A 24,742-nucleotide genomic window follows, 5' to 3' on the forward strand; every position below is an offset into this window, starting at 1 on the left:
GGTGCTAGCTTTATGCCATCCTCTCATAATTGTTTTCGATTGTGAGAATTCTTTTCACCCATCCGAAGCAATTCAGGAGTCTTTTCAGTTTGATTCTCCAAAGTTCCCTATATCTTACCGGTGCATCGCTCAAGTATTCTCTAATCAGCTCGAGATCTCTTCGTTCACTTGCATCTAAATTCTCTCAAGTATCTTCGTTCATTTTCTAATTCTTCCCGGTGTTTCGTTATCTTTTCTTTGTTCATTTTTAAATCCTACCGGTGGTTCGTTGAAGAGTGTACCAAGATTACGCTATATCTCTCCTTAATCCTTTTCAACGAGAATAAGTAGTATGCCAAATCCGTTGCTTGTCATCAATTTAATTGGTGAAGGGTAAGCATAATGTAATTCTTATTCTTGTTTCTTCGAGTAAATTCAATTCCTTATTCCGGAGGTTCATCAAAATTCTCGGTTTCAATAGTTTCATCTTTTCTTTTCCCGGAGTTCCAAGCTCTCATCATCACGAAGATCCATCTAAATCATTGCAAGGTGTCACCTTGTGTTTTCTACTTCTCTTTATTTTTATCATCCTTTTATTACCGGAGTTCTTCATGGAGGCTCTACATCGTGGTTCGTCAAGGATTCCTTTCATTCTTCAATTGTTCTTCAAGATTTCTCTCGGAGTTAAGATCTGCCAAGCTATACTCAAAATTAAACATGGTGTTCAACACATGTCTTGTTTTGAGGAGTTCAAGCATTCTTCATCTTGCATTCCGAAGTGCAATTCTTTCTACCTTATCATTTGAGGTGGTGTTATGTCATTGTTGATAATTTCCGTTCGTGTTTCATGTTTCACAAGTTATCAAGAGTGAGATATTTTAAAGCCATTAATCTCTTTGTTGGAGTTATCTTTTGTCAGATTTCACCTAAAACCTTCCCTAAGGATTGTTGCTGTTATTGGTGCTCATAAATGACCCAAGTTCTTCATTTATCCTCTCGGTGAAATAAGTTTCTAGTCTCCTTGTTGATATCAGTCCAATCTATTGTTTCCGTTAGTGGCAGAATTTCACCTCATAATTTTGAGATGTCTTCCATAAGCCCACATCAAGCTTACCCTTTCGTTGTTGAAAATCCAACAACTCCGTTCTAGCATTTGTTGTAAGCGTGCTCTCTCAAGATCTTGTTTTCCCTCCATTCATTTCTTTCCATTCTTTCTTCTTCCGGAGGCATTGTGATGTTGCTCTCTTCACTCATCATCTCGGGTTGTGAGGACCGTGTTCTTATCAATTTCCAACCGGAGTGTCGTGTCCTCTTTTCAAGTTCTTCCCATTCTGTCAAGTTTTGCCTCCCTTCTCAACCGAAGTTCTGTCTAAAATCTTTCTTATCCATTGTGCCATTCTTTCAATAGTTCTGGAGGCAGTGTGTTGTTGTTTTCGTCAAGTATCATCCAATCTTGTCAAGTTCTTGTTAATTCCTTCCATTTTCAGTCGGAGTGCTGCCCAAATTATATCATTTTTTATTCCTTCTCTATCTTGTTTCAACCGGAGTGTTGTCATAATTGATCTTTATCGTTCCTTGTACATCTCGTTTCAATCGGAGTGCTTGCATGTACCTCTTGTCCATTGTAACACTTTTCTTATGTCTTTCAACCTATACGGTTCTAGTAAGGTTCCTTGTTCCTTTTTTCTAACGGAGTGTTTCCAATTTTGATCATCTCCGTTGTTTTGTTTTCTCAAATGGTTCAACCTCTCAAGGTTCATGGTTTCACTCGTTTGTCAAAGAAGCAACTTAGTTTTACCTCTTCACTTTCCTCTTCCGTTTCTCTCCGGTGCCATCCTAGATCTCGGGACGAGATCCTCTTGTAGTGGCGGAGTGTTGTGACGCCTCGAGACCGATGCGCCAGGTGTCTTCCAGTTATTCGTTGTTGTTGCCTTGTCATTTGCTTGCGTGTTGCATCTTGCCATGTCATCATCTGCATTGCATCATCATGTTTTCAAAACTTGCATCCGTCCCGGTCTCCAAGTTCTTTCCGTTGTCCGTTCTGAGCCCAAACACACTTGCACGCGCCCGCGGCACGTCCGAAATAGTATTTTATAAGTGGCCGGAAAATGTTCTCGGAATGGGTTGAGAGTTGTCATGCGGTCTTGTTATGTTGTAGGCAGGCCGCCTGCCAAATTTCATCACATTCAGAGTTCGTTTGATGCCCCAACAAATAACTATAGCGACAATATAGTCGGTCAAACGTCAGACGGATTCGGTCTCTGAAACTGCTGCCGGGCCTCTCTCTCTCCTCTCTTCTCAGGCCATCTCTCTCTAGCACAGCCCACCTGCAGCCCACCTAACCCCCCTCTGACTGAAACCATTCGATTGCGATCGAAGGGTCTAGAAACGGCCTCAAACCCCCAACCCTAGCCCCTCTTGCTATATATGGACACCTCTCTCCATTTTGGGCAGCCTAGCCCCTCCACCTACCTCCAGCCACCAATCCTCCTCAATTTCCGCGCCTGCCCACTCCCCCGCCACCACTTGTCGTGGCTAGCTCCTCCCCAGCTGCCGTCCCACCAATTGGCGCTGTCTGTTTGGCCACACCGCCATCTGAGGAGTCGCCCCGGCCTATCGGGTGCCTCCACGTCACCCCCCGCGTCCTCCTCGCGCCTCCCACTGTGCAGGGCCCGCCGAAGCCCATCGCGAGCCCGCCGTGGGCCAAATCAGGCCGGAGCTGCCCCGCTCCTCCCACCTCCCGCACCCTCTCGCTCGATCCCGATGGGATCGGGAGCGCTCGCCGCCACCCACTAGATGGAGTCATCTGTCGCCACCATCGCCGGGGATGAGTCCAGGCCAGTGCCTCGCGCCCTTCTCCTTCTTCCTCCCATCTCTCTTTTTTCCTTGCTCTCTAATCTCTCCAGCCCTCTCTCTGCCGTGGGATAACAGGAGCGATGCATGGAGCTCGTCCATGGCGCCCGAAGCATGGAGCTCCGCTCCGTTCGCTGGATCCGTCCATCGCTGCCCTGATCTGAACCCCCACGTCTAGATCCGGCGCTGCCGCCGTCTTCGACCTCCCTGCCGAGTTGCCCGCCGAATCCGCCGTTCGTGTCGCCAAGCCCGGCCGCAACCAGCGACACCTGCATCCCCTGCTTCGTGAACGAGACCAGGCCGTGCCTTCGTTGACCTGTTCCACTGCCAGCATGGACGAGAACCACGTCGCCACACGGGGCCTCTTCTTGCCTCGCCAAGGCCCGGCCTAGTTCTCCACCGATTGGGCCTTGGCCCATGGTGAGTTGCCTCCCAGCTCCTATTCCTGCTAGGCCAGCCAGTTTTGGCCCATTCACTATTTTTTCGGCCGAACGAATTTGCAAATTAACCAGAGAAACGCAGTTTTGCAGAAAAGACCTTCACGTTCATGCATATTATAACTCATTGATAACCCACAAGTATAGGGGATCGCAATAGTTTTCGATAAGTAAGGGTGTCATACCCAACGAGGAGCTAAAGGCAGAACAAATATTCCCTCAAGTTCTATCGACCACCGATACAACTCTACGCATGCTTGATGTTCGCTTTACCAAGAACAAGTATGAAACTAGAAATACTTTCTAGGTGTTGTTGGATAGGTTTACAAGATAATAAAGATTACGTAAATAAAAAGTAAGGGCTGTTTAGGTAAATACACAACTAAGTTAGTTTTAGTAAAGAGCTTTTTGTTACGAGAAAGTTATTTGTCCCTAGGCAATCGATAACTAGACCGGTAATCATTATTGCAATTTTATATGAGGGAGAGGCATAAGCTAAATACTTTCTCTACTTGGATCATATGCACTTATGATTGGAACTCTAGCAAGCATCCGCAACTACTAAAGATCATTAAGGTAAAACCCAACCATAGCATTAAAGCATCAAGTCCTCTTTATCCCATACGCAACAACCCCCTTACCCGGGTTTCTGTTTCAGTCACTCACGCAACCCACTATAAGCGAATCATTAACGTATTGCAACACCCTACAGCGGGGATCCCTCACGCTTGCGCGACACAGAGAGCACCATAGGACAACATCAATAATAAAACATGCAACTCAAACCAATCACGATCATCAAATAGCCCATAGGACAAAACGGATCTACTCAAACATCATAGGATAGCCATACATCATTGGGAAATAATATATAGCGTTGAGCACCATGTTTAAGTAGAGATTACAGCGGGTAAGAGAGGGGTTACACCGCTGCATAGAGGGGGGAAGAGTTGGTGATGACGGCGGTGAAGTTGTTGGTGAAGATTGCGGTGATGATGATGGCCCTCAGTGGCACTCCGGTGCCACTGGAAGCGAAGGGGAGAGAGCCCCCCTCCTTCTTCTTCTTCTTCTTCCTTGACCTCTTCCCTAGATGGGAGAAGGGTTTCCCCTCTGGTCCATGGCCTCCATGGTGGGGGAGGGGCGAGAGCCCCTCCGAGATTGGATCTGTCTCTCTGTCTCTCTTTGTTTCTGCGTTCTCAGATTCTTCCCTTTCAGCTTTTCTTATATTCCTGGAGATCCGTAACACCGATTCGGCTGAAATTTTAACAGGATCTCTATCCGGATATTAGCTTTGTTGCCGCGAAAGAAGGACATCAACCGCCTTACGGGGTGGCCACGAGGGTCAGGGGCGCGCCCCCTTCCTCGTTGGCCGCTCGAGCATCGTCTCGCGTGAATTTTTCTTCCCAAAAATCATATATATTCCAAAAAAAATCTCGATCAGTTTTTATTCCGTTTTCGTTTGATATGAATTTTCTGCGAAACAAAAAACATGCAACAAACAGCAACTGGCACTGGGCACTGGATCAATATGTTAGTCCCAAAAATAGTATAAAAAGTTGCCAAAAGTATATGAAAGTGGTAGAATATTGGCATGGAACAATCAAAAATTATAGATACGGCGGAGACGTATCAGCATCCCCAAGCTTAATTCCTGCTCGTCCTCGAGTAGGTAAATGATAAAAAAGATAATTTTTGATGTGGAATGCTACCTAGCATAATCTTGATCACATATCTAATCATGGCATGAATATTAAGATATGAGTGATTCAAAGCAATAGTATATCATTTGACATAAAAACAATAATACTTCAAGCCTACTAATAAAGCAATTATGTCTTTTCAAAATAACATGGCCAAAGAAAGTTATCCCTACAAAATCATATAGTCTGGCTATGCTCCATCTTCACCACACAAAATATTCACATCATGCACAACCCCGATGACAAGCCAAGAAATTGTTTCATACTTTTGACGTTCTCAAACCTTCTCAACTTTCACGCAATACATGAGCGTGAGCCATGGACATAGCACTATAGGTGGCATAGAGTGGTGGTTGTGGAGAAGATAAAAAAGGAGAAGATAGTCTCACATCAACTAGGCGTATCAACGGGCTATGGAGATGCCCATCAATGTGAATGAGTAGGGATTGCCATGCAACGGATGCACTAAGAGCTATAAGTGTATGAAAGCTCAGACTGAAACTAAGTGGGTGTGCATCCAACTTGCTTGCTCATGAAGACCTCAGGCATTTGAGGAAGCCATCATCGGAATATACAAGCCAAGTTCTATAATGAAAATTCCCACTAGTATATGAAAGTGATAACTCAAGAGACTCTCCATATGATGAACATGGTGCTACTTTGAAGCACAAGTGTGGTAAAAGGATAGTAACATTGCCCCTTCTCTCTTTTTCTCTCATTTTTTTGTTTTTTTGGTGGGCTTCTTTGGCCTCTTTTTTTATTTGGTCTTCTTTGGCCTCTTTTATTTATTTTTAAAGTCCGGAGTCTCATCCCGACTCGTGTGGGAATCATAGTCTTCGTCATCCTTTCCTCACTAGGGCAATGCTCTAATAATGATGATCATCACACTTTTATTTACATACAACTCAATATTACAACTCGATATCTAGAACAAATATATGACTCTATATGAATGCCTCCGGTGGTGTACCGGGATGTGCAACGATCTAGCGTAGCAATGACATCAAAAAACGGACAAGCCATGAAAACATCATGCTAGCTATCTTACGATCATGTAAAGCAATATGATATTGAATGCTCAAGTCATGTATATGATGATGATGGAAGTTGCATGGCAATATATCTCAGAATGGCTATGAAAATGCCATGATAGGTAGGTATGGTGGCTGTTTTGAGGAAGGTATATGGTGGGTTTAAGGTACCGGGGAAAGTTGCGCGATACTAGAGAGGCTAGCAATGGTGGAAGGGTGACAGGGCGTATAATCCATGGACTCAACATTAGTCATAAAGAACTCACATACTTATTGCAAAAATATATTAGTCATCAAAACAAAGTACTATGCCCATGCTCCTAGGGGGATAGATTGGTAGGAAAAGACCATTGCTCGTCCCCGACCGCCACTCATAAGGAAGACAATCAATAAATATATCATGCTCCGACTTCATCCCATAACTGTTCACCATACGTGCATGCTATGGGAATTACAAACCTCAACACAAGTATTTCTACTAATCCACAACTACCCACTAGCATGACTCTAATATCACCATCTTTATATCGCAAAACTATTGCAAGGAATCAAATATATCATATTTAGTGATCTACAAGTCTTATGTAGGATTTTATGACTAACCATGTGAATGACCAGTTCCTGTCATCTCTCTAAATAGATATAAGTGAAGCAAGAGAGTTTAGTTCTTTCTACAAAAGATATGCCCATGCTCTAACAAATATAAGTGAAGCAAAAGAGCATTCTACAAAAGGCGGTTGTATATGTAAAGAGAAACAGGCAATCCAAGCTTCAAATGATATAAGTGAAGCACATGAAGCATTCTATAAAGCCATACTCAAAAGATATAAGTGAAGTGCAATGAGCATTCTATAAATAAACCAAGGACTATCTCATACCAGCATGGTGCATAAAATAAAAGTGAAAACTAAAGCAAAAGACGCTCCAAGATTGCACATATCGCATGAACGAAACGAATCCGAAAACATACCGATACTTGTTGAAAAAAGAGGGGATGCCTTCCAGGTTATCCCCAAGCTTAGACGCTTGAGTCTCCTTTAATATTTACTTGGGGTGCCTCGGGCATCTCCAAGCTTGAGCTCTTGCCTCTCTTCCTTCTTCTCACATCGAGACCTTCTCGATCATCGAACACTTCATCCACACAAAACTTCAATAGAAAACTCGATAAGATCCGTTAGTATAATAAAGCAAATCACTACTCTAAGTACAGTTGAAAATCAATTCATATTTTGTTTTGGCATTGTGTATACTGTAATATAACTTTTTCATGGCTTAATCCACTAATATAAATTGACAGTTTCATCAAAACAAGCAAACTATGCATCAAAAATAGAATTTGTCTAAAACAGAATAGTCTGTAATAATCTGAACATTCACCATACTTCTGATACTTGAAAAATTCTACCAAAATTAGGAAAAATAAAAAATTTGTACAGAAAGTCAGTGCAAAAATAATCATAACCATTTGACGTTCCAGCTAAAAATGTAAAATCACGCACTACAGCCAAAATTTCTGTCCTGCACCGTACGAACCATCAAGCAAATGTAAACATCCTAAAGGCAAACCTTGGCACATTATTTTTATAATACAATGGAATTGTACAAGGGGATAATTATTTTTATTGAAAAGTTTCTGTAATAAAGATTCACAAAGTTGCCGTGAGCATGAACAAAGTTCAAGGAGCTCTCCCACTTCAACAATGCTTGTCTCTCTCACTTTCACTTTCCTTTTTGAAAAAGTTTTGGGTTCCCCTCTTTATTTTTGTTGTTTTTAAACTATATGAAAGCACTCAACAGAAATAAATGACTCTCTAAAACTTCCGGGTTGTCTCCCTGGCAGCGCTTTCCTTAAAGCCATTAAGCTAGGCATATAGTGCTCAAGTAGTGAATCCACCCGGATCCCAAGGTATATCAAAGCCAATTTTTATTAACAATGATTTGTAATTTAGTAGTGAGCACAAAGTAACATATATCATGCAACAACGAAGTCTAACTCTCTTCCTATGCATCAGCATGTCATAAAAGAACAATTCATGCACACAAAGTAAAGGCCAATGCATAGTATAAACAGTTTCTTGCAATTTTATCATGTGGGAAGCATAGAGAGGTGGAGATATAGTTCCTCTCTCATAATAATTGCAAGTAGGAGCATCAAGCACATGCATATTATATTCATCAAAATCATCATGTGTAACGGTAAAAGGCAACCCATCAATATAATCCTTAATAAGGGCAAACTTCTCCGATATAGTGTACTTGGGAGAATTCAAAAAGATAATAGGACTATCATGCGTGGGTGCAATAGCAACAATTTCATGTTTAACGTAAGGAACTATAGCAAGTTCATCTCCATAAGCATAATTCATATTGGCATCTTGGCCACAAGCATAGCAAGCATCATCAAAAATGGATATTTAAGAGAATCAACGGGATCATAATAGTTATCATAGCAATCATCCTTCGGTAAGCATGAAGGGAAATTAAACAATGTATGAGTTGAAGAGTTACACTCATTAGAAGGTGGGCGCAGGTGATCAATCCGCTCTTCCTCCTTTTGTTCTTCGCTCTCCTCCTCATCTTTTTCATCCAATGAGCTCACAGTTTCATCAATTTCTTCTTCCATAGACTCCTGCAAAATATTGGTCTCTTCTTGGATAGCGGAGACTTTCTCAATAAGTGCATTAATATCGTAATTGTATTCATAATTCTTATAACAATATTTAAGGATAGCTAAATTTTCAGGTCTATAAACCGAATCATCAAAGTCTTCAAACTCTTTAAACATAGATTCAATTTCATAAACACCCATAAAAGCAACAAATTCTTCTATTTGTTCCACATCATAGTAATCATATATACCATTAGCATAAGAAGCTAAGGTTTTATTATCATTAAATTCGCATGAAAAGGGAAGGTGTGGAGCCTTCATCCTAGAGCAACAAGTATAATCATATCTCAAGCATAGTTGCCTAGCATACCACTTCAATATATGAATTTGATCCCATAATAGTTTCCCTTTTTGAGTCAAGCGGTAATCCCTAAAGTATTCAAGTGGATCCAACGTTACTCCCATTACATAATTGAATGTGCTTTTCTCAGGATTTTTAAAGTAGTACATAATATCTTTCACATAACCAGCATCGAGGGTTTTAGGAAGTTCCCCATCTCAATGAGCAGAAAGTACACCTAATTTTTTTGGTATTTCGTGTTCCATATCCATAACTAAAGATATAGAACAACTAAGAACAACAAATAAAAAATTACTTTGTGATAAAGCAAACAAGCACACACGAGAATATTCACCCCACGCTATGACTCCCCGGCAACGGCGCCAGAAAAAGGTCTTGATAACCCACAAGTATAGGGGATCGCAACAGTTTTTGATAAGTAAGAGTGTCGAACCCAATGAGGAGCTAAAGGCAGAACAAATATTCCCTCAAGTTCTATCGACCACCGATACAACTCTACGCACGCTTGATGTTTGCTTTACCTAGAACCAGTATGAAACTAGAAATACTTTGTAGGTGTTGTTGGATAGGTTTGCAAGATAATAAAGATTACATAAATAAAAAGTAGGGGCTGTTTAGGTAAAGAGACAGCTAAGTTAGTTTTAGTAAAGAGCTTTTTGTTACGAGAAAGTTATTTGTCCCTAGGCAATCAATAACTAGACCGGTAATCATTATTGCAATTTTATATGAGGGAGAGGCGTAAGCTAACATACTTTCTATACTTGGATCATATGCACTTATGATTGGAACTCTAGCAAGCATTCGCAACTACTAAAGATCATTACGGTAAAACCCAACCATAGCATTAAAGCATCAAGTCCTCTTTATCCCATACGTAACAACCCCCTTACTCGGGTTTGTGTTTCAGTCACTCACGCAACCCACTATAAATGAATCATTAATGTATTGCAACACCCTACAGCGGGGATCCCTCACGCTTCCGCGACACGGAGAGCACCATAGGACAGCATCAATAATAAAACATGCAACTCAAACCAATCACGATCATCAAATAGCCCATAGGACAAAACGGATCTACTCAAACATCATAGCATAGCCATACATCATTGGGAAATAATATATAGCGTCGAGCACCATATTTAAGTAGAGATTACAGCGGGTAAGAGAGGGGTTACACCGCTGCATAGAGGGGGAAGAGTTAGTGATGATGGCGGTGAAGTTGTTGGTGAAGATTGCGGTGATGATGATGGCCCCCGGTGGCACTCCGGTGCCACCGGAAGCGAAGGGGAGAGAGCCCCCCTACTTCTTCTTATTCTTCCTTGACCTCCTCCCTAGATGGGAGAAGGGTTTCCCCTCTGGTCCATGGCCTCCATGGTGTGGGAGAGGCGAGAGCCCCTCCGAGATTGGATCTGTCTCTCTGTCTCTCTCTGTTTCTGCGTTCTCAGATTCTTCCCTTTCAGTGTTTCTTATATTCCCGGAGATCCGTAACTCCGATTGGGCTGAAATTTTAACACGATCTCTATCCGAATATTAGCTTTCTTGCGGCGAAAGAAGGGCATCAACCGCCTTATGGGGTGGCCACGAGGGTCAGGGGCGCGCCGCCTGCCTCGTGGGCCCCTCGAGCATCGTCTCGCGTGGATTTTTCTTTCCAAAAATCATATATATTCCAAAAAAATCTCCGTCAGTTTTTATTCCGTTTGTACTTCGTTTGATATGGATATTCTGCAAAACAAAAAACATACAACAAACAGGAACTGGCACTGGGCACTGGATCAATATGTTAGTCCCAAAAATAGTATAAAAAGTTGCCAAAAGTATATGAAAGTTGTAGAATATTGGCATGGCACAATCAAAAATTTTAGATACGACGGAGACGTAATACTCATCATCCGTGCATCGGTTTAAAATAAATTATATATGAAATATGACTAGAATTTTATCTAGTTTCATAATATGCAACTTTCATCTATGTTTAAAATGTTTAAACTGTTGTTTGCATTAATTTGCTCCTATTGCCATACTAAGATGCTTTAATTCATAACTAAATAACCGTAGCTCCAAACCAAACAAACTTTATATGTAAATGGGGTAGAAAAATGCCTAGTTTAACATGGTGCACTTTTCTTGCATGTTTAACAACTCTAAAATTGTGCTTAGGGCAGAACAGTACCAAAACCTAAAAATATGCACATGAGGTTTTCCGGACTTGTTGCTTGTTGATCCGGCCTCATTTAAACTTGCCTAGATAGGTAGTTTTATTATGCTTAACCTCTTGCCATGTTTAACAACATTTAATATTGTTGGGTACATAAACAAGAGAGAACTAAATAAGTCACGTGGTGTTTCGTCAATATGCAACGGAGTTGCATATTGAGCTCCACTTAATTTGTAGTTTTGTTTGTGCATTTTACCATGCCATGCCTTTTTAAACCGGACATGCATCATACTTGGTTGTGAATCATGCCATGTTGATGTGATGGTTGTTTACTATGTTGTTTGCTTCTTTCTGGTGTTGCTTCTTCGGGTTAGTTCCGATAACGTCGCGTTTGTGAGGATCCGTTCAACTACGTCCGTTTGTCCTCTTCATGGACTCGTTCTTCTTCCTTGCGGGATCTCAGGCAAGATGACCATACCCCTGAAATCGCTTCTATCTTTGCTTGCTAGTTGGTCGCTCTATTGGTATGCCGCGATACCTACCACTTGCTATATCATGCCTCCCATATTGCCATGTCAAGCCTCTAACCCACCTTTCCTAGCAAACCGTTGTTTGGCTATGTTACCGCTTTTTCTCAGCCCCTCTTATAGCTTTGCTAGTTGTAGGTGAAGATGAAGTTTGTTTCATGTTGGAACATGGATATTGTTGGGATACCATTATTATATCTTATTTAATTAATGCATCTATATACTTGGTAAAGGGTGGAAGGCTCGGCCTTATGCCTGGTGTTTTGTTCCACTCTTGCCGCCCTAGTTTCCGTCATAACGGTGTTATGTTCCTTGATTTTGCGTTCCTTACACGGTTGGGTGTTATGGGGACCCCTTGACAGTTCGCTTTGAATAAAACTCCTCCAGTAAGGCCCAACCTTGGTTTTACCATTTTCCTCACCACCACCTACTTTTCCCTTGGGAGTCGCGCTCCCGAGGGTCATCTTTATTTTAACCCCCCCAGGCCAGTGCTTCTCTAAGTATTGGTCCGAACTAGAGTCCTTTGCAGCGCCACCTCGGGGAAACTTGAGGGCTGGTTTTAGTTGTACGGAGCGCTCATCTGGCGTTGCCCTGAGAACGAGATATGTGCAGCTCCTATCAGGATGTCGGCACATCGGGCGGTCTTGCTGGCCTTGTTTTGCCATTGTCGACATGTCTTGTGACCGGGATTCCGAGACTGATCGGGTCCTCCCGGGAGAAGGAATATCCTTCGTTGACCGTGAGAGCTTGTGATGGGCTAAGTTGGGACACCCCTGCAGGGTTTGAACTTTCAAAAGCCGTGCCCGCGGTTATGGGAAGATGGGAATTTGTTAATGTCCGGTTGTAGAGAACTTGATACTTAACTTAATTAAAATGCATCAACCGCGTGTGTAGCCGTGATGGTCTCTTTTCGGCGGGGTCCGAGAAGTGAACACGGTTTTGTGTTATGCTTGAACGTAAGTAGTTTCAGGATCACTTCTTGATCACTTCTAGTTCACGACTGTGCTTTGCTTCTCTTCTCGCTCTCTTTTGCGTAAGTTAGCCACCATATATGCTAGTGCATGCTGAAGATGCACCTCATTACCCCTTTCCTACCCATAAGCTTAAATAGTCTTGATCTCGCGGGTGTGAGATTGCTGAGTCCTCGTGGCTCACAGATACTTCCAAACAGTTGCAGGTGCCGATGATACCAGTGCAGGTGACGCAACTGAGCTCAAGTGGGAGCTCGATGAAGATCATGTTCGTTGTTATGCGTCTTTTCCATTTGATCAGTAGTGGTGCCCAGTTGGGATGATCGGGGATCTAGCATTTGGGGTTGTCTTCTTTTATTTTGGTTCCGTAGTCGGACCTTGATTGTATTCTGGATGATGTATGTTTACCTTGTATTTGTGTGAAGTGGCGATTGTAAGCCAACTCTTTATCCCTTACTTATTTAGTACATGAGATTGTGTGAAGATTACCCCTCTTGCGACAAATCTACCATGCGGCTATGCCTCTGAGTCGTGCCCCGACACATGGGAGATATAGCCGCATCATGGGTGTTACATCTGATGCTGATGAGATTAAGGCCACAAGTGGTTATGTTTTCACACTTGGTGGTGGCGCTGTTTCCTGAAAGTCTTGCAAGCAGACCATCTTAACGAGGTCAACTATGGAAGCAGAACTCACAGCATTAGACACTGCCACTGTTGAAGTAGAGTGGCTTCATGAGCTTTTGATGGACTTACCTATGGTTGAAAAACCAATACCCCCTATCCAAATGAACTGTGATAATCAAACTGTGATCGTCAAGATAAACAGTTCTAAGGATAATATGAAGTCCTCAAGGCATGTGAAGAGGAGACTAAAATCTGTCGGAAAATTGAGGAACTCCTGAGTTATTACGTTGGATTATATCCAAACGTTGAAAAACTTGGCAGATCCCTTCACAAAGGGTTTATCACGTAATGTGATAGATAATGCATCGATGGAGATGGGCTTGGGACCCACCGCATGAGTTGTCCACAGTGGTAACCCACTCTATGTGATCGGAGATCCCGTGAAGTAGAAGTGGGAGACAAGTTGTTGGTCACCTAGGAGGAGAGTATCCCTATGTTAATTATCCAACTCCGTGAAGACGCAATACTCTCCTGATCTTCATGGCAGGTTGATACTTATCTTAATGTGTTCCAGGTGGCTTATTCAGGTAAACAGAGATGTTGCCCTGCAGAGCATCTCCTGAGGAACACACCTATATGAATTTGATTGTTAAACGTAGCAGTCTGTGAGAATTGGGTGCTCTCTAATAAATTCATGAAAGGTCCTGGAGTATGACGTATACGCTTCACCCGTGGGGAAGCCTTGCGGCAACCCAGTATCGGTCAAGCATTTGTGTGAAAGTAGTCTCGCAGAAAACTTGTAGTTCAAGGTATAGTCCACTATTTAAATTGTGACCTAGTCTAGTATAGACCTCTAAGTGGAAGTTCAACTTTACAGTCTCCACTGAGCACCGGTATATAAACAATGATCTGGAACTAAATGATGAGATGTGCCAATGAGACTTTGTGGGGGATTGTTGGAATTTGCTAGTGGGCTTTTGGCCCAAAGCCCAACTAAAATTATAAAATTCTCTTGGCCCATTCATGCACAAATGTGAGTGGTGTGAATGAGATTAAAGTTTAGTCCCACCCCATAAGTTGAGAGAGAGAGTTGCACCTCTTTATAAGGTGAGCTCTTCTACCACTTGTATGAGTATGAGAAAAGGAGACCTACACGCACGCTCCTCCTCCTCGCTCGCCACGCCTCGTCACGACATGCCGCGGGTTGCGGGAATGAGCCGAGCCGAAGACAGAGCTATGCACGTATTCTATATTTTTGCTGCTCCGAAATAATTAATAAGTCATTAATTAACAACTAATGGACGCGTTAATTACTCAGCCGTTTCCGATCCTTTTGGATCGTGAGGATGTTACTTGGACTTGGGGTTTTCTCCACGACCTACTCGACCCGCATTATATAGTCAGACATATGTCTACCCTAGCGGTTCCCGCATCGTATGGTTTCGCACCACCGTTCCAGAGCATTGCGCCGCCACGCAAGTCTTCTCCATCCCTCCTTCCGGCATGCACTGCAAGAAGGGACAGCAGGCCTCCGGAACCCTGCCTCTCGTGATCCTGTATGGGAGAGGGGCGATCAGGTTTTTGGGGAGTGCACTCGCGCGACTGCTGGCAGCGACGACTTCGCCAACGACGACTTTTCCCCCGACCTCGGCAACCTCATCCTCAACGATATGGGCGACAACATCAACGCCGGCGGTGCTGCTCCCGCTGCACCGTATGTGATTCTATCCTTCTTGTTTGAGATCGTGGTAGAATTCATGTTTCTAGTATGTGCCGTAGATGTGATATGTTCATCTACTATGGTAGTTCGCAAGATTAGTTTAATCTTTGCTATTGCTGTCATGATTTATCTTCTGTTTATTCGGATTAAATCTCGTAGTAATTTGCTCATATTTTCAACAGTTTGGGTGGTAATTGGGCTATGGAGGCCACTTAGCAAGCGGCATGCTCTAGACGCTATTAAAAAGATCGCTGCACCTCTTGCTCCTCCGCCTCCTGCACCACCGCCTGAGTCGGATTAGACACTTCTTTTCATTTAAGGGGTGTGCTGTGTTGCGCCTCCAATCTATATCTATCTATTATCTTACATTACGTACTAATAAAGCAAGGTGATATTTTTGATTTCGTTCCGCTTGATGATCTATATTATTATTGTTTTTCACGAGGTGGTACTAATTTTCTACGCACCATATCATGTACTGGTAATATTTTCGTCAACGTTGCCTCACCCGCTGTAATGGGCCTCCGCACGTCTGCCCCGTTGTAATGGGCCTTGGCGCATCTGCCCGACGCAGGCCAGCGTGGGCCTTTTTAGAAGCAGCAAAAATAGACACCATGTAGAAAAAAGTTAACTCAAGACCTTTCGTTCAGTCTAAGAGACACCAACCACTGAGCTAGCATATACCATGTTTATTAGTTACACCTCGCTGTCGAAAAAGGATTTGCACCTGTATATGATGTTCATATACGCTCAGATCAACAAGCAAACGTGGGAAAGGAGGAAAAAAAATTCTATGAGACCAGGTCTCACGCGAGACCCATTTTGATAGATGACACGTGGCATTCACAAATCACAAAGCATTCACCACATCCCTCACTTGAAATCAAGAGGAGAGGGGTGGGTGGGTGGGGGGGGGGAGGGATTAGATGCTTTGTGATTTGTGAATGTCACGTGTCATCCATTAAGGCGAGTCTCACCTGCTAACCGTGAGACCTGGTCTCATATAATTTTTTTCAGAAAGGAGAAAAACAGCATTGTCTCTATTCTTAATGAAGCAGTTGATAGTCTCGCTTTCAGATTTTTTTTGGTCCCACCTTTTTTGGGTTTATTTTCGTCCCTACTCCTAACCCCAGGTATCCCCTCGCACGAAAAAAAACCAACCCAGGTTACGAAGAAGTGATGCCTCGACGTACTACCCTCGCAAGAAAAATCCAAAGAAAAAAAGCCTACGAAAGAAAACCAACGAAAAAAAGTCGCTCCCTCGTAACGTACCAACGAGCGAAGGGTACCCTCGAGCGACGCAACACCAGATCCCATCTATCGCAAAAAAAAAAAAAAAAAAACACCAGATCCCATCGCCGCTGCCCTCGCACTCGCATCCCTCCGCCGCCGCCCTCGCACATGAAGCCGCCGCCGATCCCTGTGCTACCTCGACGGGAGCCATCGGTCGTCTCGCTACAACTTGAAGCTGCAACTTGGGCGGTGCCATGGCTCCTTGTGCAGAGAAAACAAGACGAGGGGGAGGTCAGGGAGGAGCAGCAGGAGGAGTGAAGGAGAAGAAGGCGGCGGAGAAGGCCCTGCTCGCCGGAGAGGTCGATCGGCGGCGACGAACTCCGAGCCGCACGTTCTGGCGACGGAGGGCTGGAACCGGTCGATGGGGAGACCTGTAGGCGCGCGGCGGCGGCGGTTTGGGACGGCGGCGAAGCTGCAACTCGGACGGCGCCATGGCTTCCTATGCAAAGAAAACGAGACGAGGGGGAGGTCAGGGAGGAGCAGCAGGAGGAGTGAAGAAAAAAGGCGGCGGAGAAGGCCCTGCTCGCCGGAGAGCTCGCCTAGCGCCGACGCTCGCTGTAGCGGGAGTATGCTCGGGCGTACCGGCATGAGAGCTGCAGTTGGTGGGAATTGGCTGCGGGCATAGGAACCGTGGATTGATCCCACGTACACACAGGTACTATAATTTTTCCCCTATGCTTCTTCTAGATTTTGTTTTGAGCTGATGGGTCCGAGATGTGGCAGCACTTCTCGGCTCTACGAAATCCATGGCTCAAGTGCGTGTCCCGGGATCCGAGCCTCTATCACTTCTTCAGTTCCGGCTTGCTTCAAGAACAAAAAATTTCTGTGTGAAAGACCACTAGCAGAACTGAATGTTGTATGCACCTTCATCTTGCAGTCCAATTACTGGATTATTTGGGACAAATTCCTTTCTTTTTAACCGTACTACAGTTAGATAGCAGGATAAGGATACATGCTTGTACTGCCTCTATCGTAAATTGCACATGAGTTGATTCCGAGTTTAGACAGCTAGCAATCAATCGCTCTGAAGGTATTGCTCTTTTATTTTATTTCAGATCATGAGGAAATGGGTTCAGATATGTGACTACTCTATGCTGTACTAACTATTCTATGTTGTACTGACTATTCTATGCGACCACCAACAGCAAGGGTTCTCTCAGGTGAGATCCCCTCCTCTCAATTTGTTCCCCTTCATTCCCCTATTTGCGTGTGTCAGCTATTTTTCTTGTATAAACTCTAGCAGAGGAAATAAATCTTGGTGATGGATTTACCTTGATGGAAGATGATTTACATATTTTATTTTTAAATTCTGTGTTCCACTGAACTTCTTTCACCGCACTGTCTCCAGCACTGTAGCGGCTTGCTCGAATCGTCCACCACCGACCGCCGCTGGCGCAAGCTGAAACTCACCCGGGGGAGCACTGGCTGGCGCGACAGTGGCGGCGAGGACCAGGTCAAGGCTTCGCAATAAGCGCCGGATCAAGCCATGAAACATGTTGACGGATTAGTTTTCCACCTCATGTTTACTTCACCATGTAGTTGGGTGTAACGCGAGTTCTGCTCTTCTTCTAGGCTGTTGGGAGGAGCGACCCTGCCATCACGTGGAGAACGAGCGGCTCCTGGTGCTCGACAAGGTGCCTGAGCAAGGCATATTAGTGGACGTGGCTCGACCCTGAACGTGCTTTCCCCAAATTTGTTCAGTGAGCAGTGCTATCATATTCTCCTTGCTCTTATCATGGAAAGGTTTGGAGTTTGGGTCTTTTTAGTTCTCGCGTTCGGACCAAAATGAGTGGGGGAGTGGAGATTGGCATGAATAATTGCAATTTTTAACACAAGGTGAGACAATGAAGGATTTGTTGTCAAGATATCAAAAGTTGCTCATATCAACTGGAAATATAGAAGTTATATTCAGTCATGCAGACATATAGTTTTTTTTTTGCATATGAAAATAGATTGTCAACGTATATTATTTGGCTCAATAAATTGCGTTGTGAATCACTTCGAATTGTTTGTAATAATGACCATTTTTTCATACAACACCTTAATATGTATAGCTTATAAGGCTTTTAGTTTGTGAATAATTTGTTCAAAGAGTCACACTGTATCATCACACAAGGCAACGAAATATTAAGGTGAAGACTTTGTCATCTATACTTGTTGATACTCCTATTTTTTCAATTATGCTTACCTTGCATCCTTCTGTTAACAGTTTAGAAATATAGTTATGTTCATTGATTTCTTATACAGTTATCCCACGTCAGTATAGTTATATAGTGTTTTCTTTAATTGCGGATCAGGTGTCATTCACTTTTGCAAAGATAGGCCAGTAAGATATGTTTTTGGTCCCTCAAATTCCCAAAAAGTACAGACTTGGTCCCTCAAGATTTTTTGGTATACATTTGGTCCCTCAAGTCTCAAAACCGGACAAGTTTGGTCCTAAACCAGATTTTGACCCTGTTGACCGGGTTTGACCGCCACAAAATCGCCCAATGAGCAGTAAATTCAAGTTTTAAAAAGGAAATCTAAAAAAATCTGAAATTTTTTAGGGTCCAATATGCTTACATGCGCAACGTGCGACCAAATTTTCGTGGTCTTTCAACACTCGAGGAGCTCGTGGCAAAAAAGACAAAATATCTACGTCCGATGAACAGTAAATTCGAAAACAAAATCAGAAAAATTCAAAAAAATCTGAAACTTATTGGGGTCTAATATGATTACATGCTCAAGGTTCGAGCAAAATTTGGTGGCGTTTCGAGACTAAAGGAGCTCGTGGCAAAAAAAAAATTCACTCACAAAAAATAGCCAAAATTTGTTTATTTTGCTAGAGCCCGTCCTACGTCATTTCATGACAAAATGTTGGTCGCATCTTGCCCATGTAACCATATTGGACCCCAAAAAAATTTCAGAATTTTTTTGTTTTTTTTTATTTTGTTTGAATTTACTATTCATCGGACATATATTGTTGTTCTTTTTGTCACGAGCTCCTCGATTGTCGAAAGACCATGAAAATTTGGTCGCACCTTATGCATGTAAGCATATTGGACCCCAAAAAATTTCGGAATTTTTTGAAGATTTTTTTTAAAAAAACTCAAATTTACTGTTCATCGGGCGGTTTTGTGGCGGTCAAACCCGGTCAATGGGGTCAAAATCTGGTTTAGGACCAGACTTGTCCGGTTTTGAGACTTGAGGGACCAAATGTATACCAAAAAATCTTAAGAGACCAAATCTATACTTTTTGGAAACTTGAGGGACCAAAAACATACTTTTCTCTTTTTTAAACCGTGTAAGTTTTGAGTGAAACTATACTATCTGTTAACACAAGGAAAAGAAAGAATGGAATTGATTGTAAGCAATTCTTCTTGAGATAGAGATTTTCTGTGTAGTTTGCTGCAATTGTTTAAATCTGAATTTCAGTTTGAGATATACAACCGGCAATCTGAGGTCAATACTGCTGCTCAGACAATCTAGATATGTCAACAAAATTTCTTTGCAAACTCGTACAGAAGCTTAAGAATATGCCTGCTACTTGGGGATATTGTGGTGTTAAATGACCTAAATCTCGCTTCACATATATCACAATCCGATACGGTGTTTGACAAAACCCGAAATTTTTTGGAACAAAAAAGGTTGTGCTAGCAAGGAAATTCACTTCAGCTCAAGACTTGATAAGGCATGTGGCGACCCTAGGAGGTGTTGTTGTGCTCACTCGCATACCATATATTCAGAGTTAAAGTTGTTTGCGTACTTTCTGGTCTAAGGTATTTTGAATACATCAGGTTTTTTATGTTTGTTTGTAGCCTGAACCTTGCAGGTGGTCTCTACGCTGTAGCTATAATTTTTTTCTCGTGCCGACAGTGGTAACACATGAAAGATCCAGAAAGATTTTGAAGCGGCGTAGATCCAGCCGGTGCATACTATTGCCTTCAAAGGCCTTGAAGGAGATCATATATGTTTGGCTACTGACATGACAAGAATTTCAGCAAAAAGGTGACATGAATTTTCACCTTCTCGTCTGCTCTTTTATCTTTTGCTATTCTGCATTAACACTCAGGTGTCTGCTGTTTCAGATTTCCAATTATTAGACACATGCTTTGCAGCTTGTATTAGTACATATCACCATGCATCCATGCCTAAGCTACTAGCGAAATGAAGGAAACTTTTCCATGATTTGTGTAGACTGGAGTCCCTTTAACATGCATTCTCTATTCTTGATTTAAGAATTTGACTATATGGTGTGCATTTAAGTAGTGGATGAAATTATAATCACCGCTTGATTCTATGTCCAATGCTAGAAAAAAGGTTATTTTTCATATTACTGGGGAACAACTAATTTGACTTGTTCTATGTCTGCTCAAATAATCGTTTCAGTTTCAAAATTGTCACATAAGAAATAAGCCATCAAAGCACAGAAATGCAATCTTAGTAGCAACACTAACTTAGGGCGCAGACATTTAGTGCTCGGGCTTGCTTGCCTTTGGTATCGTTAGATAGTAGAGATGACTGACATATGTTAATGCATGTGAATACTCAACGTTAAAGCAAGCTGTTTTGTGAAAAACAGAACTGGCGTAACCACTTAGAAAAGGAAATTAGTTGTTCCCCACTGCTATGAAAAATACAGAGCTGACGTACAAGATACAGAACTTATTTGGAGGTAGTTAACAGAGGTGACATTTATTAGGGGGGTGACACTTATGCAAGTAGCTACGGCTATGAATAGATGAGCGTTGGCCATGATTAGCAGCACCACCATGAGGGCATTTGTCCTGGAAGTGTGGTCGGGGACTGGGGATGATTGAACACAGGTGACTGTCTTCTCAACTTGATGTTGCTTTGAATGCGTCCGACGCTGATCCAAGTTGCGGCGAGCTGATATCCATCATGGCTTGGGAGGGATTACTTGTATTCTACCAATTCAAAATTAATCTCATGCAATCATTTTCTTGATGACTATGAGAGGTATTCCCATTTGCAAATCTCCGCCTTCACATATGGCCTCATGCAAGGTCCGGCCGCCAGCGGCGCGATGTGAAATGCGGGTGTTGGAGGTGCAGGTGGAGGGGTGGAGCGGCGATGACGACAGCCAGAGGAAGAGCCGACCTCGTGGTCGTTCCTGCCCTTGCGGCTGGAGATCCAGTGTGGCCGGCGGCAAGGTTGAGCTAGGGTTTGGAGAAACCGAGCGTGTCGGGCTTCAAGGAGGCATGTGTCGCCGGGAGTGGGGAAGTGGAAGTGTGTACCCCCACCGGTCCATGGCTTCCGCATTAAAAAGGACGGCGACCACTCGGCCAGGGTGGCTGACAAGCGGGGCCGCCCGCGCGTGCATCGTAAATGTGGACGGTGGGTGGTAGGTGGGCGGCTGCCACGCGGGCCCAAGGAGGATGCGGAGCGGGCGTGTGGGCGTCCGTTCGACGTCCGTCTGGACGCAAACCGGACGCAAATTTGAGCCGGAAATGGGGCGGCCCGAACGCGAAACGGACAGAAAATGCAATGGATTGGTTGAAGGTCTGCGGGTCGTGCGGTCTGTCCGTTTGGGCCAAACGGGCAGACGCGGACTGGACAGGGTGGTGCGTTGGAGTTGCCATAATGGATTGGTTGAAGGTAGCATCTTCTACCGAGCTTCAATTGATAGGGAAGGAATTGTGTCTGTCTGTGCCTTTGGTTTTCTTGTGCGTCGAGAGTTCGTACAGTTTATTTTGAGGGAAAGAGATTCTTCATCTAGATGAGAAAGAGCACTCTGATTAATTAGATCAGAAGTTGTGTGTGATGTTGGTTTCTCGTGACTACAATGGCACCAACCACCAGGTGAGGTCGTGAATGAGGCGCCGCAGGTGGACATGAGCAAGGCTTCTTGACCTATAAGATCCATGGTTGGGCAAGTTTGCTTCATCTAAACTTTACTTAGTCTGAGATGATTAGGATCCTTAATTGCTTTATTTAATTTGCATTGGTTTATTTTTGCAGCATCTCCTGCAATACAGGAGCAAAAAACTTAGCACTGTTGATCTTTTAAACTTGAAGTTACAACTGCTTAACCCGATAATAATTTAGTTCTGGAGATTGCAGAAGCCGTTTCAATGAACATAAACGACAGGGGCATCCTGGGTAAATCAGCTAGGAGCAGTCTAGAAAAATGTGACAGTCTCACACTACAGCAGCATGCCTAATGCAAGACACCAGAATAATGATTGGAGCGTTAAAGCCCCTTCTCTTTGGATTTTGATTGGTTTTTGATTGGTTTTTGTGTATGTCCTTTGCTCAGGCATTTACATGTCCGATTTGTTTCTACTAAGTGGTATTCATCTTTTCCTTTAGTCTCATCAATTTTACAATTTTTGTGAAAAGGCGTATGTTTCGCTTTTCAGTTTGATCCCCAACAATATATTGTAGGGTGAAGAAGTGCTTATGTATATGTTCCAACAAAATGTGTGGCAAAATCACTGGAATTATGGTGTTATGAGCTAGAAGATTTCGAAAGCACACCAATAAGAAATTACACATATTTATACCTCAGACGGGGAAGCATGTGTTTGATCTTTGCTATTGAGACTCAATATTTCCTACCAGATGTCTAAAACATGTATTATTAGAAGCAAAATATTTACAAGGATTACATGTATGCTATTTTTATGGGGCTATCTAATGTTTGATATCCTGGCCTCTAATTATTTGTATTCATTGTCTGGCTCTATGAAAATACAATCGTGTCGGCAAATCATATTACAACATTTGTGACATCCATAAGAAATAGGCACTCCTAGCATTGCCTTGGGAGTTGATATTTTGTCATGAACAGAGAAAGGCCAAAGTTATGTGCAATAGTTGTCGGAGTGGTTAGTGGTTACCATGCTGCAGAACCAATTGATAGATTATCACGTTCTTCATTATTGTTGGCTTAATACTTTACTGTTGTGTTTCTAATTAGAGGGCTGCAGTTGCACCTGAGTTGAGGGGGTGGTAAATGGAGGATAATGATTATAAATAGTTTATTATTTAGATATTGTATATGAAAATATCAAGTAATTATAAATATCACTTACAATCATTAACGACCTTACTGGATGATTGCTTTCATGGACATTAAAGAAGAAATATCTTAGAAGTTGAGTGCAGTTGGTGGGGCCTCAATCCATTTGAGCAAAGAAAAGTAGACATGGTCTGTCCAAAATCTTTTGAGCTATGAATAATAAATGGGGAAGGCTTAAAGTATTTTGTGTTGCCATGGGACGTGTGTTTTGCTGCAGTAGTACCTAAATTCTAAACTCCAAGTGCCTAATTTCATATGTAATAATTTGTTAGACAATTTCGTAACGCAATCAAGTTTTTGGTTGTAGCATCTTGGAACATTCATTTTAAGAGTACAAAATCCTCCATGTGTTATATTTACTTAATGGATAATAAAGGGTTCCATGTGCTATCTATCATTTGTAATGCAGTGCACAATAAAGAGTTCTATGTTTTTGTGCCACCTTTTCTACTTTTTGTGCATATATGCTAGATACGTCGTCGAATTGCGTTTCATTCTTTATCGAAATACATTGCAAGTGGAGTCAGTTTCAGTTATTTAACCTATGCTAAAGGTTTGCTTTTTTTTACATGTGAAATTTGACATGTTTATATATGCAACCGATATAAATTTTAAGAAGCCCGTGGCAAAGCACGGGCATTATACTAGTTGTGACTAAAGGATGTGAGCTAAATAAACGAGATGGGGGGACATGACAAATACTGAGGATTGTGTGGGCTGTCCCATAGTTAAGGAAGCGGATTTGTAGGCTACCTCAATAATTAAGGCACATGATTGTGGGTTGCATAAAGAGTATTTAAACAAGATTGCATGGGATTGCTACCTTGGACGAGGTCCGAAGATCGAAGCTGCATTCCTACTCCGGCTGCTCGGCCACGCATTGCTGCTGTTGTGAGCCGTGAGACCTCAACCATCAATCCGCCCCGCACAACAAGATATGTCCCAGTGTATGCTACCACCGCACAACAAGAGCCGTCTCAATGTATGTTACCACATGAAGCCAGACTGCAGCTCAACTTGGTTCAACTCTGTTTTTTTTTTTGAGAAGTTTTGTTACTGTTGTCTATATGGGTTTTGTGCTGACATGGGATAAATAGAAAATGCAAAGATCCGCGGTTCGATGGCGAAGAGATAAACTCATTGATTTTTATGTTGTGCTATTAGTCTGTAATTTTTTAATAGAAACAAATAGTGCGTCCATTATGTTACCCATCATTTCATCATGGAGATAATCTGATATTTAAAAGAAACAAAAATTATCTAGATTTTGGGGGTGCACCTCCGTGTCATCGCCGGACGGCGCCATTTGGATGTTATTTTGATGGACAAACTAATTTCTCCCGTTGCAACGCACGGGCATATGTGCTAATAAGACTTAATTTTATCTCTATTGCTACCTAAACTTATATGTTGTATGAACCTTATTGTCGCTAGTTGCTTTATACTCTAAAATGGG

General features: G+C 42.7%; 1 long non-coding RNA gene across 12 annotated transcripts; it reads left to right on the forward strand.

Moving 5' to 3' along the window:
• Positions 1–16,251: 16,251 nt before the first annotated feature.
• Positions 16,252–24,525, forward strand: LOC125510409. 12 transcript variants are annotated; one of them, XR_007284591.1, is made up of 5 exons: positions 16,253–16,917; positions 17,318–17,422; positions 17,611–20,249; positions 22,065–22,129; positions 22,224–24,525. It is a non-coding gene; the product is annotated as an uncharacterized LOC125510409 (long non-coding RNA). The 12 variants fall into 12 exon arrangements; XR_007284586.1 differs by having other exon boundaries at positions 16,252–16,917; positions 17,611–22,129; positions 22,224–24,522; XR_007284593.1 differs by lacking the exon at positions 22,065–22,129 and having other exon boundaries at positions 22,326–24,525.
• The last annotated feature ends 217 nt before the right edge of the window (positions 24,526–24,742 follow it).

This window comes from Triticum urartu, chromosome 5, assembly GCF_003073215.2.
Source record: "Triticum urartu cultivar G1812 chromosome 5, Tu2.1, whole genome shotgun sequence".
Lineage (NCBI taxonomy): Eukaryota > Viridiplantae > Streptophyta > Magnoliopsida > Poales > Poaceae > Triticum > Triticum urartu.